This window comes from Elephantulus edwardii, unplaced genomic scaffold (assembly GCF_000299155.1).
Source record: "Elephantulus edwardii isolate Elephantulus edwardi_28Jun2011 unplaced genomic scaffold, EleEdw1.0 scaffold00260, whole genome shotgun sequence".
Lineage (NCBI taxonomy): Eukaryota > Metazoa > Chordata > Mammalia > Macroscelidea > Macroscelididae > Elephantulus > Elephantulus edwardii.
Genome location: NW_006400010.1, coordinates 2,063,024 through 2,069,726, shown reverse-complemented (window position 1 = coordinate 2,069,726; position 6,703 = coordinate 2,063,024). Strand labels below are relative to the sequence as shown.

Below are 6,703 nucleotides of genomic sequence, written 5' to 3'. Positions count from 1 at the left end.
TATGCATATATAGGACACAATTCTATTTTAGTTAATTAAGAGCATTGTTTGCAAGAGGATTCCCCCCCCCCCTTGTTGTGTACCATTGGAATTGGATCCGACTGGTACAGGGGGAGAGTGCCCCTCCTTCTCCAGCAGAGCTCCTGGTGGATTCGAACCTCACGCACCTTTTGGATTGCAGCACAGCTTCTTGTCACTAGGTCACCAGAGCTCCCTTTGAAGAGGACAAATCGTAAAATGTTCTTTTTGATGGATGTGACAGCATTTCTTTTCAATTGGTCATTCCCACCTTAAGAGATCATATAATTAATAACTGTTTCATATACTTTGGGCACATTATCAGGAAGGGCCAGTTCTTGGAGAGGGTTATCATACACTGACGGCAGAATTGGCATGAAGGCATGAAGGTGTCTTGAAGATGGCATAGGATAAGGCAAGGTTTGTATCTGTTTTTAGCATTACTTTGAATCTTAGTCAACTCAAAGGCACCTAAGAATAACCAACATGAGCAGATATGCCAAGATCTTAACAGTACTTTATTCTGAATGTGTAAATTTGACCACTTTTATTTGACTTTATTTTCAGAAAAAAAATTGTGCGTATGTATTGGCAAAGAGTCTTTTTTTTGAGAGTCTTTTTTTCCTAATGGTTAGCTGTTATGAAGTAAGAAGTTGTAAAATACTTTTACTTTGAAATATGATTCTGATCATGAAAAAAGGTTATGAGTACATGGTACAATTTCCTTTAAAACATTGAGGAAAAATTCTTGAGGGAGAATTAACCAAGTTTTATGGGACAGGGAGGTAGATAATTAACTGCTAACATGCGATGCTTCTCACTGGTGAATCTAAGTATTCCTGTTCAATGTTAACCCTGGCAAGTAAGTAGCCACCTGGGGTGATAACCCAGTGAAACTCCAAGGATTTGAGCCTGTTGACATAGAGCTAGTCATTTTGACACATTTTTGTTTACACGTGAAAAACACAGTGGCTCAACGTTTGATTTTGGAGTTACCCTTTGAGGTTTATACTTACAAACTTGGACATGTTCACATGTAAACCTTGGGTAAATTTTAAGTATTCCTCTTGTAAAAACTAAGTAAATGTCAACCTGAAAGTTTCTGGTGTTATAATATTTTCTCTGAAAAAATGTTAAGCTTATTGCTAAAGGAATTCTTATGATTGTTTTTTTTCTTTCTTTTCTTTTAAAAAAACCAAACCTACTGTTTTTGGAAGACCACTGAGAGCTTTTCTTTTTTGGTCTATGTTGTGCCACTGGACCTTTTGCCACCCTCTTTCTCTTGAATGGTGCATTTAATCCATTAACAATCAGTATAATTAATGACAAGTAGGCAATTCTTTTTTATTTTATATTGAGCTAATGATTTATTTTTTTTTCCTATGCTGAGTTCACGTTTTCAAGTGTTCTTTGTTGTCAAGTTCATATTTACTAATTACTATTTTATTCTTATCTTGATTAGAAAGCTTATTATTTCTCTTTGCATTTGCCCTATAATTTATTACAATATCTCCTCACATTTAAGATAATTCTATCCTGATAACGTCTTGACGAATTTCCACCTAGAAATTCTGTAATTATATAATTTCCTCCTCTTTTTGCCTTGCAATTGTCATTGTTACAAACTGATGCCTATTTCTAGTCTTGTAGGTTAATTTAATTTTTATATTTCTGTTATCTGGGTTGGATCCTGGGTGATGTTGTCATGTATCTTAATCTCCAGGGTTTTTTTTTACCACTATTACTTCTGTGTGAAGGATTCCCTTTATTATTTCTTGTTAGTCTGGTTTCCACAACTCTGTTTCTGCTTACTTGTAAATGTTTCAATTTCACCACATTTTGACAGGGTGTTTCTCCTTCAGGGTTTTATGTCATCCTTCTTTCCTGCATGGTTTCTTCATAGTTATTAGCTTTCCTTTGTAGATAACTATTCTATCTGTGGTTTGGAAAGTTTGAATGATACGTCTTAGTGACTGTCTTTTGGGATCTACCTTATTGTAGATCTTCTTGAATGTTATCAGGGTTAATGGTATCAGGGACATTTTCTTCCAAAAGATCTTCAGCAATTTCTCTGTACTTTTAGAATTCTGATTGCACATGTTATTCATCTTGCTAATATACCACAGAATTCTTAGTTTTGTTTTCTTATTTTTCCTCTAAAAAGAATATAGAGATATTTGTCTTAAATATCGCTAATTCTACTCCATTTAATTGAATCTAATCCTTTGAACTCTCAATATGCTATCTATTCCTGAAATGTTAATATCAATCTTTTGCATTTTTGTTGTTTTTATACAACTTCTATCTTGAAAAAAAATTCTTCTAGGGCTTTGGTTGTGTTTTTGTCAGTGTTTTTTTTTAAAAAAACTTTCTCTTAATCTGTGGAAAGTACCTAAATACCATTCTTCTAAATTTCTTCTCAGGAAGTTCCAATGCCATCTTTTCCACTAAGGTTTCCTACCTCTGAACTGTATATTGTGGTCTTTTTTTAAAAAAATAACTTTTTCCTTTTATACTGGGTTACTTACAAAGTTTGTATACATTTTCTTTACCCATGCCTCCTTTCACCCATCACAATGTGAACCCTATAATTATCCCCGCCCTTTGGATCTTCATACACGTTTTACTAGTTTTCTTTCTGTTTCAACAGTAATGGTCTTATACAGTATTTGTTCTTATGGGACTAATTTCACTCAACATAATGCTCTCTAGTCCCTTGCAAGTTAGGGAGTGATTTTAAAAATCATTGCTCCTGCATGCAGCGTTGTATTCCAATGTGTGATGTACCATAATTTCTCAATCCATTCCATTGTTGGACGTCTGGGCTGTTTCCATGTTCTTGCGATGATGAATAACATGATGAACATTTGTATACAAGTCTCCATTTGTGCCCAGGTTCTCATATTCTCAGGGTATATTCCAAGCAGTGCAATAGCTGGGTCGTATGGAATTTCTATGTTCAACTTTTTTTTTAAATTTAATTTTATTATTTTTGTGTGAGTGTACCGTCAAATCAGATCTGACTGGTACAGGAGGAGATTGTCCCTCCTTCCCCGGCAGAGCATCTGGTGGATTCCAACAGTTTGCCTCTGGGATTGTAGTTGCAGCTCCTTACCACTAGGCCACCAGAGCTCCCCTATGTTCAGCTTTTTGAGAAAGCGCCAAACTGCCTTCCAGAATGGTTGTACCATTTTACAATCCCACCAACAATGTAGAAGGATTCTTACCTCTCCACACCCTCCCCAACATTTATTGCCCACTGTCCTGTTAAACTTTGTCACTGCTCTTGGGGAGGGATGGTGTCTCATTGTGGTTTTGATTTGAATCTCTCTTACTGCCAGTGATTCCGAGCATTCCTTCATTTGTCTGTTGTACTTTGGCCATTTTTTATGGTGAGTATGTCTTGGTTTTTTGTGTGAATGGAGATTATTCTGTTGCCTTTAATATTTTCTAGGTTTGTGGAAGTACTTGTATTTTATTATTGATTGTATTTTGGAATGTTTCACCCAGATGTCTGTGTTTGTTTTGCTTCAGTTTTCACCAAATCCAGGTGGCTGTACTACTTTGCTTGCTAGTTTAGAACCATTAGGTGCTCATTACTTTTTCCTTCCTGGTGGATGTGTAACAGAAGATCAGAGTGTATATGTAAAGATATCTGCTCCTTGTTTAAGTAATTGAGGGTGGGTGAGTTGGGCTGGTGTTTACTATATTTTTTTGTTGATCAGGTAATGGAGAAATGGGTGATGGCCACAGAAAGAAAACAAAACTTAAGAGGAAAATATGAAACAGACAAGAACAACAACAAAGAAAATGATAAAAATTAAAACAGAGGAAAATAATAGAAAAAAGATAAAAGAAAAAAACTAAAAATAAGGGGAAAAGAAGAAAAAAGAGTATAAGAAAACTAGTAACTTACTAAAGAAAAAGGAAGGGAAAGAAGAAAAGGAAACAACAAAAAGAAAAAACTAGTAAAGTGGAACAACAGAAATGGGGGAGGTGGGAAGGCGAAAACTTGGCAGTGAGACTGACATCCAAGTGGTATTTCTGCAAGTTAAGGATGAGGACTGCTGAAGAAAGGTTTTAAGCTGTCAATTATTTCGCCTTGCTTAGGTCCACAATCAACACCACTGGTGGCACCAGTCAGGAGATCAAGAGACATACTGCACTGAGTAAGTCTGCTGTCAGGGATCTCTCCAAAATACTGAAGAGCAGTGGAATCAGTCTGAAGAGTAAAGGTCACTTTACTATACATCTGAGAGCTGGACAATGCATAACGATGACAGAAGGATCAATATATTCGATATGTGGTGAATATTTCCAGAGAATGCCAAAAGAACAAACAGGTATGCACTGGAAAAAGTACAGAGTGGTCCTTGGAAGCAAGGATGGCAAAAATTCAACACTCTTACATCGAGAATGTTGCTAGGAGTGGCTATTCCTTGGAGAAGAACATCATGCTTTGAAAAGTGGATTTTCAGTAAAGGAGAGGAAGACCCCCCTAATGAGGTGTTCTAATGTGCTCGAGTGTGTCAGAGATGAGGAGGCTAGCACACAATGGGACAAGGTTCAGGTCTGTTGCTATGTGTCATACTTGACTCAAAAGCACCTAATAACAAGGAGGATGAGGAAGGAGTCAGAGCCCCAAGCACCAGAAGGAGTTCTTTCTGTCTTTGAAGGAGGCTGGGGGGTATCTGGTCCCAGAAGAAGATCTGATTAACTGTCCCAGAAGTAGATCTAATGTTCCAGAAGTCAACTAGAGACAGTTTCCTGGTACCCAAGGAGAGCTCCTATCAGGCCAGATGGTGATGACTGCAAGGTACTTGAACTTGGAAAGAGTTCTCACTGGTCCAGAAGCTGGCTCTGCACACTCTGCTGGCCTGAGGTGGTGAAGGGCATGTTTTCCCAAATGCAGGGTTGGTGCACACCTGGCAACTAATTCAACTCAGGCAAAGGACCGTGCATGGGTGAGGATAGTCACTGGCTGCTAGACTGGTGAATATTATTGTTGTTGTTGTGTGCCGTCAAGTTGCCTGCAACCGTATGTACAGCAGCTCTGAAGCCTGCCATGTCCTAAGTCAGTCGCACTGATTTCAACACACCAACCCCCATTGCCGCAGTTACTGTGTCAATCCATCTTATCCAGGGTCTTCCTCTCCTTAGCTGTCCCTTCACCCTTCTGAGCATGATGTCCTTAAAAAGTACTATGGCCTGGATCAGGTGCACTTTAGTCTCTAGATTAACACTGTTAGTTTTCAACACTTTGGAGAGACCCCAGGCAGATTTTTCCAATGTAATTTGTCTTTTGATTTCCTGACTGCTGGTGCCAAGAGTGTTGACTGTGGAGCTGAGCAAACTGTAATTGCCAACAACTTCAATCTCTTCTCCATTTGTCATGGGGCTGCCAATTGACCCAGTGGTTAAGAATATTTGTCTTTTTGATGCTGAGCTTCAATCCATATTGAAGACTACAGTCCTTCACCTTCTCCAGCAAGTGCTTCAGGTCCTCCTCAACTGCATCAAGTAAGGTTGTGTCATCTGCATAACACATAGGTTGTTGATGAGACTTCCTCCAACTCTTTCCTTCTCATAAAGCCCAGCCTCCAGAATGATCTGTTCTGTATATAGATTGAAAAGGTATGGAGACAGGACACATCCCTGATACACTCGTTACCTGATTTTGAACCATGTGATATTTCTCTGTTCTGTTGTGAGAACTGCTTCCTAGTCTTGAGTACAGGTTTCCCATGAACACAATCAAGTGTTTGGGGATTTCTATTCTCCTCAAGGTTAGCCACAATTTATTGTGATTCACACATAACATTCTACAATTGGCTTTTTTGTAACTTTTAAATGACATTTCAAGAAGATGAGTGAGAAACAATGCATATTAACCTTATGACCTTTATAAGTAAACCAATATAAAATAATTTTTAAAAAATGTTTATAAGTTATAATGAATACCCTTGTATACAAATCTTATATAACCATGTAATTATTTCCTTACAGTGAATTCCTAGGCATAGAATTGTTGGTAAACAGATAAGCATAACTTTGACCCAAGCTTATTATTTTCCTCTTGGAGATAATTTCTCCCCCCTTGCTCTGATACATGTAAAATTTTCCACATTTTTTAAATGACTAATAGAAGATTTATTTAAGCAATAATACATAGTCATCTCTGTCAAAATTAATATGAGATGTTAAATGATCATTCCAATTTTCCTTCCTGGATAAGTTTTTCTTTCCTCTCTCTCTCGGTTTTGAAAACATAATACCAAAAGAAGAGGGGCCCAAGGTCAAACACAGCTCCTATGAGCTAGAGCTTGGGGGTGGGCCTGAAATTGGGATACACAATCGCTGATCTTGCATAGGTCCAACGAGTCAAGGCAGGATCTTCAATGATCGTCTGCCGGTTGAGGTCACTGAGCTGAAGCAGATACTCCTGTTTAGGCTGGGATGTAATGGCCAGCTGCTCGGTTTGAGCCCAACGGGTCTCTGGAGACATGTCGTATATGGCTGAGTAGAGGGTAGCAGGTAGGGTGGCCAGGCACGATGGCTTGTACTTTGGGAATGACATCTTGGAGACCGGGCCAAAACTTTCCGTATTTTTAAAGTTAAAAAACACAGAAAGATATGATGTCTCAGAGTTAAATATGTTCTATCTTTCACACACGTGTTCTATCAC

At 38.1% G+C, this 6,703-nt stretch overlaps 1 pseudogene; it reads right to left on the bottom strand.

The window, feature by feature from the left end:
- Positions 1 to 6,205: 6,205 nt before the first annotated feature.
- LOC102874405 lies at positions 6,206 to 6,595 on the bottom strand (annotated as a pseudogene).
- Between the last annotated feature and the right edge of the window lie 108 nt (positions 6,596 to 6,703).